Raw genomic sequence first — 14,410 nt, 5'->3', positions numbered from 1 at the left:
ACAGATGGTAGAGTGCTGCTTTTGGGCCCTAGAAACAATCGCTGACTGGTGGGATTGCGTCAGAAGGCAGGCTTGGAATGACAAGCAGTGGCTGCAGATCTTTCGGATGCACAAGGCCACATTCCTGGATCTGTGTGCCAAGCTCACTCCTGCGCAGGGACGTCAAAATGAGAGCCGCATTGACAGTGGAGAAGTGAGTGGTGATTGTTCTGTGCAAACTTGCAACACTGGATTGCTGTTGTTCAGTGGGAAATCATTTTGGAGTTGGAAAATCCACTGCAGGGACTATCGTCATAGGCGTGTGCAGGACCATTAGTCATCTCCTGCTAGAGACTGTGTCTCTAGGCAGTGAGCAGGACATTGTGGATGGATTTGCAGTTGTGAGGTTCCCGAACTGTGGAGGAACAATAGATAGGGAGATGCATGCTATTTTGCCTTGCCACAGAGTAAATCAACAGAAGAGGCTACTTTCCTATGATTGTGCAAGCGCTGGTGGATCAGTGATGATGCTTCACCGACATCAGTGTTGGCTAGTCAGGGAAGGTGCATGACACTCCCATCTTTGAGAACACAGGGCTGCTCAGAGAGCTACAAGCAGGGACTTTCTTTCCTGACCAGTGGATTGCCATTGGCAATATTGAAATGCCGGTAGTGACCCTGGTGGACCCAACCCACCCCTTGTTCCCCTAGCTCATGAAGCTGTGCACCAGCCACCTCGACAACACCAAGGAAAGGTTCAACTACCCCTGGCTGAACTGCGCATAAGGTTGGTTTGCTGCTGGTTGAGAAGGAAATGTGTAGGGCATGGATTACAACGCCATTACTAGAGAACATTTCAGAGAGAGAAAATAACTTTTTTATTAAAAAGCCTAATTGTGGCCTGGTTCTCAGAGGTGCTGTGCACATTTTGCTCTCCTGGACCAGATGATTTTCAGCATATCTGGAAAATCAGGACATAAATCAATGTAAATATCCTGGACTGTTATGAAAACAAAAATAATCTAAGTATACAAGAACTGGGAGAAGGGGGATTATAAAATGCTGCCCAAGCGTAGCTAAGGTTGAAGAAAAAATTATATGAAAAATTGAATGTGTTCCTGTAAAGACTGTATCATCATTAGGCTACGGTTTTGGTGCAGAGGGCATGAGGGTAATCACGTCAGCAGCAGCTTCCAGGGCCCCAGTTCCCTGCGCTGGGCATTCTGACCTGGCCCACTTGGTCACAGCACTACTCAGGTGTGGTGCATCCGCCCTCTCCACAGATGGAGATGGAGATTTGACTGGCATTGTGACCTAGCACATGAGGTAACAACTCTCAGAGAGGGGAGTCAGGGCCAGCCCCACAGGACAGGAACCACCACTGTGGGGTGAGTGCAGGGTGCGCTTGGTCTCCAGCCTCTGTCCCCCTAGGCCTTCCCTCCTCACTGGGGTAGGCTCATTCTCCAGCACTCTACCCTCTGCAGGCTGCGACCTTACCATGACTGTGAGTTCCCACACACACATCCCCTTGTGCTGTGAGATTGACTGATTAAAAATTTGTATGACAAAACTGTATCCTTAATCATAATGTGTTCACTTACGGGGTAGAGTTAAAGTCGCATGGACAACCTTAACAGCGACACTTCATGGCTTTTGGAGTGCTTAGGTGTGCAACTTTCATGTTCTCCTAATATAGAATCATTGAAGTCTAGGGCTGGAAGGGACCTCGAGAAGTCTTCAAGTCCAGCCATCTGCGCTGAAGCAGGACCATGTAAACCTAGACCATCCTGGCTAGGTGTTTGTCCAACCTGGTTTTAAAACCTCCAATGATGGGGATTCCATAACTTCCCTTGGAAGCCTGTTCCATAGTGTAACTAACCTTATAGTTAGAAAATTTATCCTAATATCTATTCTAAATCTCCCTTGCTGAAGATTAATTCCATTACTTCTTATAATACATTCAGTGGACATGAACAATTGATCACAGTCCTCTTCAGAGCAGCCCTTAACTTATTTGAAGACTGTTATTAGATCCCTTCCCAATTGTCTTTTCTCAAAACTAAACATTTCCAGTTTTTTAACCTTTCCTTATAGGTCAGATTTTCCAAGCCTTTTTTCATTATTGTTGCTCTCCTCTTGACTTTCTCCAATTTGTCCCCATCTTTCCTAAAGTGTGGTGCACAGAATTGAGACATAGTACTCCAGCTGAGGCCTCACCATTTCTGAGTAGAGTGGGACAGTTACCTCCTGTGTCTTACATATGATACGCCTTTTAATACTGAATGATATTAGCCTTTTTGGCAACTGCAACACATTGTTGACTCTCATTCAATTTGTGATCCACTATAATCCCCAGATCCTTTTGCAGCACTACTATCACCTAGCCAGTTATTCCCTGTTTTGTAGTGGTGCATTTGATTTTTCCCTTCCCAAGGCTGTATCTACACGTACAGCGCTGCAGTGGCGCAGCTGTACAGATACAGCTGTACCGCTGCAGTGTGTCTGTTGAAGATGCTCTATACTGACAGGGAGAGCTCTCCCATCAGCATAAAAAAACCACCCCCATGAGCAGCAGAAGCTCTGGCTATGTGAGAAGCTCTCCTGCCAACATAGAGCTGTGCACACTAGCGCTTATGTAGGTGTAACTTATGTCGCTCAAGGGGTGAAATATCCACCCCCCTGAGTGACATAAGTTTTGCTGACATAGGCTAAGTGAAATACTTTGCACTTATCTTTACTGAGTTTCATCTTGTTGAATTTCAGACCAATTCTCCAATTTGTCAAGGTCATTTCAAATTCTAATTCTGTCCTCCAAGGTGCTTGCAACCCCTCCCTTCTTTGTGTCATCCGCAGATTTTATAAGCATATTCTCCACTCCTTTATCCAAGTTATAAATTAAAATAATGAATAGTACTGGATCCAGAACTGACCCCTGTTATCAGCTATCACTCGTGAACGAGTAAGACTATATTCCAGGGATCTCAGTAGTGGGTCCACAGGTGGCTCCATAGGCCAATCCTGGATCCGCATGTCATGTCACAATAAGGACAGGTATTTCCAGGAGGGATGGGCACAGTGTTTCTGCATTGAATGTTCTGATGTTCTTTCCACCTATTCCTCTTTTCCTCTTCTACCTGTTGACGAGCTTGTTTCAAAGTGTTGATATCCTTCCAACAGAGCCTTCCTCCATTTTGGATGATTCTGAGCGAGGGTCTCCCAAGTATTGATGTCAGTGTTGCACCTCTTCATGTTTGCCTTCAAGGTGTCTTTGAAGCGCTTTCTTTGCCCTCTGCAACTTCGCTGACCTTCTTTCAGCTGTGAGAAAAGGATTCTCTTAGGGAAGCGGGAGTCAGGCATGCGAACAACATGACCTATCCAGCAAAGTTGGCTTTGGATAATCATGGTCTCAGTGCTGGTAGAATGCTGTAGAACTCCACTAGATACATTCTGCCAGTTTTGACAGTCAACCATTGATATTTGTTTAGCTTGTTTTTATTTTTAAACTACGTCAACATTAAGGATGCTACTGGCACAGTCAGGACACTAAACTAGATGAGAACCATGACTCTGTTCTGGTATGGCAATATTTACATTACTTTGAAAGGCCTACTAATTGCATTGCTTAAACTGACAAAATCCTGTACATGCTCCTTTTAGGTACTGCATTTATTGTTAAGTTTTCCATGTTTATGGAAAGACAGAATCCAGGGATGCACAGCTGTTAATTCAAAGAAGGATGTCACTCTTAAAATGGGCTAACTTCTGTGTTTGCATCTCACAGGGAAGGAGAAATAGAAAGACAACATCACTGGGTGCTGTAGGTCAAAGATGATTCTTTTCTTCCTAGGACCGAATCAAGGATCATCTAATCCAAAAGCAATAAGCTCTATCACTGCTGCTTCTCTCTCCTACAGGTGAGGTTCTGTGGCCTGCATTGTGCAGGAGGTCAGATTAGATGGTCATATTGGTCCCTTCTGACCTTAGAGTCTATGAGCCCTACTACTTTCCTTCTTCCTGGCTTGTAGTATGAGTGGGAGTTTCCTTCTCTCAATGAGCCCAGCTGGCTGCTTGTTCAAATTGAGAAGTTTTCCATTCTGTCTCTTCCCAGTCTGGTTGATGAAGAGAAAGAGGAAGTCCCATTCATGGTGGATTTTGGTTGTCAACACTCTCATCTCTGAATGCTCTGGCCATTGTTTTGCTTGTTGCACTGTTTTTCATTGCAACATCTTTTAAATTGGAGTATAAGCTCTCTGGGGGAAGGCCTTGTGCAGTTTACTTTATTCTGAGGTAAATACTTAGTATGTTTCCATGAACTGTTATACTACAACAATAAATGATGTATCTTAACAAGATAGTGTATCTTCATGTTTGGCCTAAAATACATATAAGAACAGTATTGTTTTTCATGAGAGAGAGAGAGAGAGAGCGCGCTCGAGCTCATAGGGCTTTCTTCATGTGTTACAGTCAAGCGATTTCTAGGCCTACCACAATTAAACCCATTTCAACAAAAGTGCATGCATATGTATACATACACGAGCATTCAGATATTGACTTTAACAGGAGTTATGTGATTAACTCTCTTTCCTGGGTTTGAGAGCCTCATGTGTAATTTTTTTTTAAACATGCAACATCTCTTGAATGAAATGTTTACATCTACAATCTCTATTTAAAGATGCCTTGTTATAAGTAGTTGTCAGTGCAACTTACAAGCATTTGTTTGGAAATGATGAGTAGCCACACTTGGAATATTTCCAAGTGGCTTAACTTCAGGACATTGGATCTAAGCCTAAATCTTATGTATGGCAGATTTCCTTCATGAGACACTGGTCGTCAAATGCAGCACATGTTACAAGAATCTACCATTTTGGGATGTACTGCATGAACTCAGTTAAGAGAACAAACCATTATGTGCAATTTATTACTTTGATACAAATTATGTTGCATTAAAGTATTTGAAAATGGTTTGTATCAGTTGGGAAGTTTCCTAGGTAGTTATGTTATTTTCTGGTTCTGATTTTCACCGGTCCCTTTCTATCTCAGTTCCATGCAGCTGTCATGATGCTCACTCTGAGTAGATACAAATATATCCTCCTCCCAACTCCAGAGGCTGGAGCGTCTCCCTGCTGTGGAAACTTATATGGTGTATGAAATCCTGATCCTGTGCAGAGCTGTTGAGAGAATCTGTAAATAAACTTCATTCTCCTTGGGAATGGAAGTTGTTCGTAACTCTGGACAAAACGTTACGGTTGTTCTTTCAAAAGTTTACAGCTGAACATTGACTTACTACAGCTTTGAAGCACTACTATGCAAAAGAAAAATGCTTCTTTCACTTTCTTTTTTTTAGTAGTTTGTTTAACACAGTATTATACTGCATTTGCTTTTTTTCTTTTCTTTCTGTGGCTGCCTGATTGTGCACTTTCGGTTCCACATGAAGTGTGTGGTTGACTGGTCAGTTCATAACTCTGGTGTTCATAACTCTGAGGTTCTACTGTACTACTGGGTTTTGTGAAATTGACCAATTTTTTTTGAAAATCAGAGCATTCTGACCAGCTATATAGCTAATAAAATACTCTTGAAATTATTTGTTGGGCTTTTATAATCAAAAAGCAATTTTTAAATGAAAAATGTTGCCAAAAAATTGAAATTGAATTTTTTTGAGGAACTCTAGTCCTGGGCATCTGAAATGCAAATCAAACCTCTGTCTTAGTTTTACTGTGCATTGCTCTGTTCTCTCCCTATATGCCTGTTACCGTGGCTATCCTCTGCCTGGGAGGAATCAAATAAGCTTCTTTTAGAGCTCAATTCATGGTGCTAGTAGTAGCTTCCCTTTCTATCTAGGCAGCTGAAAGCATTGCAGCTACAAGTCCTCTCTAATTCCACCTGCTTGTGTTATAAGAAAAAAATAAGGTTATGAACCGTGGTTTGCACTTTGTACTGCATAATATTACCGCCATGCCAGGCTTTTATTTATTAATTTAGGACTGTTGAGGCTGTACAGACATTCAAAAATAACCAACTCTTGCTGTAGACAGGTTACAATCTACAGGCCAGATTGTTATACACTTCTAACAGTGAGTACTCTATGGGTAGTACTATTCATCGTGAATGATGCTATCACAGCCTTGCTGTAAGAAACCAGGGAGGAAATCCTTTAGTGACTTAAGTAAGTGTGTGTCTGTCCCATCCTATCCTATCTCATCCTTCCCCTCCCTTCCCTTCCCCTCCCCATCTTCTCATTCTTACCTCAGTTTTAATCCCCTCAGTGTTCCAAGCAAAAGACAATTATCATTTTTTCAATCATTAATTTGAATATTAAATAAAGCCATTTTGACATGAATTTCTGAGCACTGATCATCTTATACTATGAAATGTGCAATGTCTATTGTCTTTGCTATCTAAACTAGTGCTTCATCCACTCAAACAGCTGACCCCATGTCACTGTACCTGATATACTGATCTTAATCATGTTTATTACAGTAGTGCCTAACGACCACACAAGAATGGGGCCCATTGTGCTAAGCCCCCTATAAACATAACATAGTAGACTGTCCCACCCCAAAGAGCTTACCATCTAAATAGACAACACAGGCACAGGGTGTGGGAAGGGCAATCACACACAAGCAGAGGGAACAGTATGATGGAAGCAAATGTTATGTCGAGTCCACGATTTTTATCCTGTTGGTTAGGCATTTACTAGTGTGTTGAAAAGTGTTCTAAATTCCAGTGGTTTATTTGCAATAGCTTCCTTTGTTGAGTCTTTAAAGCTTATTAGCCCCCAGGGTTATTTATGTATATACTTAACATGTATGTTATTGACTGTCATAGCTGTGTATGGCAATTTACAGGCAAATACAAAGACAGATATCATGCTTCCAGAAGTTAGCAATCTGAAATTAGCCTAAGTAAAATGAGGGGACAGGATTGGATGAAGCAGGAAGAGGAAGACTGGTTTTTAAAAGGAGGGGTTTCTGCTCTGTTGGGGCCACAGTATCCCACAGATAGTGTAGTGCAGCAGTTCTCAACCGGTGGTACGCGTACCATCGGTGGTACTTCGGAGAAGGCTGGGTGGTACACGAGCCGTACTGCGCTGCCGAATCCACTGCCGTAAGTGCCCTCGCCCCACCCCTGCGAAACCCTGCCGCCACCACATCCCCCCCCTTTTTTTCCCCAAGTGGTACCACTTGACCGGACTGTACCTGACCCGAGTGGTACTCGGGAGAAAAAGGTTGAGAACCGCTGGTGTAGTGTAAACATTGTTTCATTAGTTTATTGTTTGTTATAAGTTTAAAATCATGAATGAAAAATCCTTCAGTGGTGGGCTCGGCTTGAAAGGCTAATTCCCATTTCTTGATCATCTATTCTTGCATTTTTTCTCCTTTTCTTGTGGAATTTGTATCTGTTTCCTGCATCTGTTACCCATCCTTATTTGTGAATGGAAAATTAAGTAAAATTTTCTGTTTTGTTGTTAGCAATTAATTACTGCTGCCAAATCTTGGAGGACCTATTGTCTCCTTCAGACACAATGTACTCAGAAAAAGTATTACTTATCTCTTGAGCAATCTTCAATTCAATGATAAATATGTTTTGGTGACTAGAATATTTTTCAATGAAAAATGTTGCTGGACAACTGCTAGGCTCTGCCAGAAGTGATGGCCTCCTGCCAGGCAGGAGGCTAAAATGGGGAAAACCTTCATTGCACACCCTAAAATGAAGTCTTTACACGCACGTATCCAAATATCTGTTTACTGTCAAACACGGATTTTCTCTGTTGGGCATCAGAGCTTACATGTGACTTTCCTTGTGGCAAAGTCTTGCTGCTTCTTGTAGAGCAGCTATCTACCAGCTCAAGGCTTGTGATAGTGGGGGAGAGAAATGAATCCTGTGATTACAACTCTCTGGTTATGCAATCCACTGTCACTGCTTCTAGCTGTGGGGGCTAGAAAGCAAACAAGCACCTATTCCTCTGTTGTTACCAGATTAGCCCTTCACCTGGGGGTATGCTCATTTATTAGGGTTACCTTCCTGGAAGGGGAGGGGGGATGATTGTATTAATGTACTGCTTGTGTTACTTGTGTGTTCATATGGCTACAAGTCCCCTCCCAATGGAGCTATCCTGCAGGATCAGGTTTTCAGGGCTGGGTTCCTCCAGCCCCAGATTCAAATAAACCCCCCACATATACACACACACACATATTTCAGATTAACCGAGTGTGTCTGAGCGGACCGGGCTATCAGCACTCTCAGCTGACCCCTTATATGTTCCTGAACTCAGCAAGCGGGGTGACACAGCTCTTTCAGCGGCCACCCATATATGCCCCTTTGCACCACACCAGAATAGAGCGCACTTCTGAGGAAGCCGGGTCCAAACAGCACTTTCAGCTACCACCTTTATATGCCCCTGGACTCCACAGGCTAGGCAGAGCAGCACTTCTCAGCTGCCCCTCACCACTCTACAATTGTTCTAGCAGTAACCCCCTTAATGAGCAAACCCCATAGGATTTTTGGGCACTCTAGGGATCTTTGGCTTAGGTAAAAGAAGCGTTGCTGCAGAGCACGATAGGGAAGCCAAGAACACAAAAGAGTAAATGAAGTTTGGAGAGAGAGACTGGCAACCAGCGTGATTATAAGAGTTAGTTTATTGCCAGGTATGTAAAACTTATGATACTAATGGTAATATCATACAAGGAGAGAAAAACAAACGCTTACAATTCTACACAATTACAGCTGGGGTTTTGGAGAAAGCTATCCCAGGTTTGATTACAAAAGTAGAAAGTTATACCTGGACTGAGAGAGAGAGAGAGAGAGAGAGTGTTGGGGGGAAGATGCGGGGGTCTCACCACTGCATGCAGCTCAAAGATTCCCAGGAGACAGGCTGTTCAGCCTAGGGTCTGGAGCGCTTGAGACAGGCAGAGCCCCCAACCCGATCAGTCAGGAAAAGGGGATGTTCCAGTGGAGCTGATGCAGCATTTGAATCCAGGCATCAGAACCCAGGTTTGAACTTGGGTAGGGGTTTTTGTAGGGAAGGAACAAGGGAGAACAAGGGACAACACTAAGTTTGTTTATGGGTAAACAATGACTCAAGGGAGTGTACCAGAGTGGTTTTGTTTATGTTGGACAATAGGAGCTGATCATTTCTGGCTATGGGCAGTGTTCCTTGAGGGAGCTCAGAATGCAATCAGGCAGATTCAATGTTTTGGATATCAATGACTAGAATGGCCTGATAACTGCAGAGCTGGGCGTGTACAGGTGTGGGTTCATTAACATCAGGAGCAGAAATCTCCCATCATGCAGTGTGTCCCTGCTTTGCCAATCCCAGAGTTCAGAGCGGTTCCTGCTTTGGACCTTGGTTCTCCATTCAGTATGCTAATTTTTGTTCCATTTTAGATGTAGATGAGGCTTCTGTTCTCCATTTGATGTGCTAATCAGGATCCCTCCTTTTTACATCTTTGATGTAGATGAGGCTAGAGGAGTTGCCTTAATCCTATCACCCTTGTTTGGAAGGGTTTAGATTTGTCTCCCACTGCCTTTTTATTGCTTTTGGTTTCTGGTTCAAGCAGAGGCTGGTGGGGAGGGGATTCAGGTGAGCCAGAGAGAGTAGGGGTTTTGCGCCCTGGTTCCCCCAGAACACAGAGCTGACAGGTAACACTGTATACCAGCAAACATGAAAGACAGTGTCCCCACCCCCTCGTATTGAATCCATACTTTACATAAGATGCTGACCTGGTGGCTGCTTGAGTGCCATAGGTAAGGTTAAAATTCGGTTAGGGTATTTTTAGTAAAAGTCAGGAACTAGTCATGGGCAGTAAACAAAAATACTTGGAAGCCTGTGACCTATCCCTGGCTTTTATTAAAAAATACCCTGGCTGGGGAGGGGGAGGGAACTAACAGTCAGAGCGCTTCCGGGGGCTGACCTCCAGCAGCTGCTCCAGCCCCACTGCTGGTCCAGGGGGGCTGACCCAATCTGACTGCTGCTCCAGGGGCCCAAGGGCCAACCACTGGCCGGCTTCTCCGAGAACCTGAGTGGGGGCTTACCTAAACCTGGCTGCTGTTTCTGCCCTGGGGCCGTTGTTTATGCTGTGGGGCTGACAGCTACGCCAGCCTTGCCCCGGAAGATGTCACGGAGGTCCTGGAAAGTCTCGGAATCCGTGACCTCCATGACAATCGTGTCCTTAGCCATAGGTTTTACATTAGAACCATTAAATGTCACAGATACTTATCTGACCACTTAATCTCCTTGCTCAAAATTTTAACAGGTAATAGTATCTTAAAAAGCAGAGTTTTTCCTTATTTTCTTTTTCAGCCAATGCTAAGGAAAAGGTGCATGGAAACTCTGCACTGAGAGTGTGTGAATTCTCAAAAGAGAATACATAGAATGTAAAGAATTATGTGTGGCTGGGACTGATCTGTTCCTTTGTGATTTCTATGCACACTGCTCCTAGCTTGTGTTTCTTATTAAAGTCTGGCAGCTGTCTGTAACGTTAGCTTAAAACACAATCATCAGATAGGTTTCTCAAACCATAATGCAATTTAAAGTATTTGGCCCAGTGAAAAGAAAATGATCAGCAACTAAAAGCCTGATCCAACTCCCATTGCACTCAGTGGGAATCTTTCTGTTGGCCTCGGTGGGAGTTGGATTGAGTCCTGTCTAAAAGAATGTTTTGGCCCTGAAATTACCATTGGGTACTGCACCAAGTTGATTTTTTCTCTGGCCTCATTTCTTTTTTTTCTGTTTATAAAAGTACTTGCCTGAGGGCCGTATGGGTCAGGGGTAACTTTGATATTAAAAGGCGTAGTAGATCCTCTGTAGTTGTGAATCAGTTTAGCTCCAGGAATTGCTCCATTGTTTTCTGAGTACCTCTCTTTTCTATGATAGCATGTAATCACTCCCACAAGAGTGTAAATCCCTGAGATGTGGCCTCCATTTGTATAGACATGCTAGACTTTCATGAATCAACATGATGGGGCTGCAGTTTTGCCTGTAATCACACAGGGTAGGTCTTCACTGCAATAAAAAAAAGAAAAGCCCCAGCGGCACTAGTCTCAGAGCCTGGATCAGCTGACTTGGGCTCATAGGGCTCCTGCTGCAGGGCTAAAAATAACAGTGTAGACATTTGGGCTTAGTCTTGGGCTAGAGCCTGGATTTGGAGACCCATCCCCCTTTGGGTCTCAGAGCCCGGGCCCCAGCCCGAGCCCAAACATCAAGTCCCACACCACTCACAGGGTCTCTGAGTCCTGGAACTTCCAGTGTTGAATAGGCCTGGGTCTTTCACCTTCATGATTGTGATAGGGCAAATGGGGAGAGAGGTGAGAACAGTAGCTCCAGAACTAGAGGGCTGTATTCAGAGTTCTGTCTTCTGACTTTAGTGGCAAAAAACAGTGCAAACGGATTTCATTTAGCTCCTGTAAGTCCTGCAGAGTCAAGACAGCTGAGAGAGGGGGAGATGGATTCTATTCCTTTTTGTGCGGCATCAACAGAATGGTGTAAGCACCCAGCATTTAACCTGTGGAACCCCACTGGAGGCCAAAAAGCACCCCCAAAGACCTCGTAAACTGAGCTCATTTGACTTGGGAATTATTGAGACAATAACACAGGGCTAGATCCCAGGTGTCGTGTAAATTGGGTGAGGACCTGGACCATGACGCCAATTTTAAAGAATCAATCTTCAGAATAGAACTGCACTACAAAACTAGAGTGTTTGGACAGCAAGAATGCTGAAACACTAGGATATAGATCTGCTAATACTTGAGAAATGCATCCACCAAAAAACCCAACCCCAACAATTGTGGGACATTTTTTCCCTTTTACATAATAGTTCTCATTGATTTAAAATTGCTCTTGTAATGTGATGCCAGTGAAATATTTCACTATAGGAAATATGAACCCCAAACTACTACCTTTTTGTAAACTATGAGTCAGAAATCAGAAGAATATTTAAACTTGCTACAGCTATTCCCCAAGTATACTGCAGCGTTTTAGGTGGGGGTGGGGCTGGGGAGATTGAGCTCAGTGCCAAGTGCAGATGTGCAGCTTTGTGCTGAGTGTGAGTTAGGCAAGTGTCTGTTAAAATGATCATGCTTGGTTAAAGTAGATAACCATCCAGCATGTTCCATGTACTGAACAGTTCACTTCAGTGCGTGAAGCTGCTCTCTGTGACAAGTGAGAGAGAAAATGGCCATGGCTACCCAACAGCTAGTCATGTACTGCTGAACAAGAGAACTGGGTGTATTTGCCAAGCCCATTCTCGTGCTTCCTGTGCTGGCAGCCCTACAGAGACGGATGTATGCTCAGCTCCATCAAGGAGAGAGCAGATCTCATCTGATGACAGCAGCACATTCAGCTGTCAGTGGGGCAGGTTAATGATGCTAATATGAGGACTGTACGAATGGGAATTAATGGGGTTGTCTACACTTGAAATGCAACAGTATTTCTGCTATACATTACTGCAGTAGTGATTCAGTGGAGATGCTACCTATGCCGAAGGGAGGGGTTCTTCCATCGGCACAGATAATACACCTCCCCAAGATGCGGTAGGTAGGTTGATGAAAGAATCCTTCCATCAGCCTACTGCTGTTTACAGTGGGGGTTAGGTCAGTTTAATTACACTTCTCAAAGATGTGGATTTTACACACCCCTGAGCGATGTAGTTAAGCAGACTTAATTTTCTAGTGTAGACCAGACCAAAGTGAGAGAACAATATTGAGATCTGTAGGCAAGTCATTTAATCTCTGTATTTCAGTTTCTCCATCTCTTCAGTGAGGATAATGCATCCTAATCTCTCCGAGGTGTTCTGAGCATAAATTCATTATTATATGTGAGGTGCTTACACACTACAACAATAAGAGCCACACAAGAGCTGTAAATAAAATGGGTAAAAAAACTCCATGAGACACCACCCTTGGAAGAGGACACTAGCCATGAGGTAGTTTCACTGGATTACTTAACTAAAGGCTTTGTCTAGCAATTTTGACATTTAGGTTCTGGCTTCAACATTAGCATTTAGTATTGGTATTATATATTATTTATTGTTTGGATTACTGTAGCATCCACAATGTGCTAAGGCACTTTCCCGATATACAGTGGGTGAAATCCTGGCCCCACGGAAGTCAATGGGAGTTTTGCCATTTACTTCCATGAGGTGAGGATTTGATGCAATAAGATGCAGTCCCTCCCCTAAAAAACTTCTTACAGTGTTGATGAAATGTTAAAAGCTCCCGCTTTTTAGAAATACTTAAATTTAACTAAGTCATTGGAATGTAATGCTCAAATATCATAAAATAAATATTTCATTCCTTCCCTAAATCAAATTGTGCAACCTCTTACAGATCTGAGTCAAGGTATACTTTAAAGATTTTTAAAACACAGAATGCTGTATGCTGCTGCTTAATTTAATAGGAAAAAGCACAGAACTTTTCCTATTATTATTTCTAATCAAATGAATCTGCCTCTCCCTAATCTAGATTTTAGTGAGCTGGCACCCTTTTTGTTAACATAGACATTTGAAAAAGAACCAAAACCTTTCACAATTTATATTATGTTCCACTGTATATCAAAATGCACAAAAACTCTTCTAAAAAGAAAGTCTTGTTTTAATAATCTGATGCCCAGGGCTACAGGACTAGAGTAGACCTATTTAACAAAATTCTTGTTACTTTAAAGCAACTAAAGGCGTTTTACAAACTCTAATTACCCTTTTTATCACTCTTGTCAGTAAGTATTGTATTCACTTCACAGATGTGAAAACTGAGGTCCGGGAAGTCTAAAGGACTTGTTCAAGGTCCCATACCAAGGTCTGGTCTATACTACTGACCTATATTAGTATAACTATGTCGATCGGGGTGTGAAAAATCCATACCCCTGAGCGATGTAGTTCTACTGATCTAACTCCCCCGGGTAGACAGAGTTATGTCAGCAGGAGAACTTGTCCTGCTGACATAGCTACTGCCTCTTGGTGAGGTGGATTAACAATCCTGACGGGAAAGCTCTCTCATATCGGCTTAGAGCTTCTTCATTAAAGCGCTACAGCGGCGCAGCTGCATGTTTTAAGTGTAGACTTGACCCTCGTTAGGTGCAAAGTTGAGATTAGAACCCAGGAATCCTGAGTCTGTCAAAGTGAGTATCACTACAGTATTAAATGCCAACTCCCAGTTGCCTTCTTGAAACACTATTTGGCTATAGCAGATGTATAGCAGTCCTCCTAGGTAAGCTGTATTTCTGATCTTCTAAAGAGACCCAACTTGTTGGATGTACAATGTTTATCCTAAATTAACCTCCTGGCTTTTTAGCAGAGTTTGCCTTTTAAAACAGTGCCTATGCTGACTCGTATGTTGTGTTTTACTTGAATTTTCCTAAGATGTGTATGATTCTTGTTTTTTTAGCCTGTTGTTTTTACCAGTTTGTTTTGAATAGCAGCAACATTTGAATTATTAATTT

At 42.9% G+C, this 14,410-nt stretch overlaps 1 protein-coding gene across 3 annotated transcripts in view; it reads left to right on the top strand.

The window, feature by feature from the left end:
* Window positions 1-14,410, top strand: part of LATS2 (large tumor suppressor kinase 2) — a 66,658-nt gene that overhangs the window by 32,853 nt on the left and 19,395 nt on the right. The window contains exon 1 of one of the 3 annotated variants that reach the window (XM_067562856.1): window positions 3,592-3,893. The exons of the other annotated variants lie outside the window; for them this stretch is intronic. The gene's annotated coding sequence lies outside the window, so the exon portion shown is untranslated. Of the gene's footprint in view, window positions 1-3,591; window positions 3,894-14,410 lie in introns of those variants that run through there. 3 annotated transcript variants of the gene reach the window in all.

Source organism: Emydura macquarii, unplaced genomic scaffold (assembly GCF_026122565.2).
Source record: "Emydura macquarii macquarii isolate MOO-44397 ecotype Brisbane River unplaced genomic scaffold, CSIRO-AGI_Emac_v2 contig_2473, whole genome shotgun sequence".
Classification (NCBI taxonomy): Eukaryota; Metazoa; Chordata; order Testudines; family Chelidae; genus Emydura; species Emydura macquarii.
The sequence above is the reverse complement of the archived record's forward strand: the minus strand, read 5'-3'. Positions and strand labels throughout refer to the sequence as shown.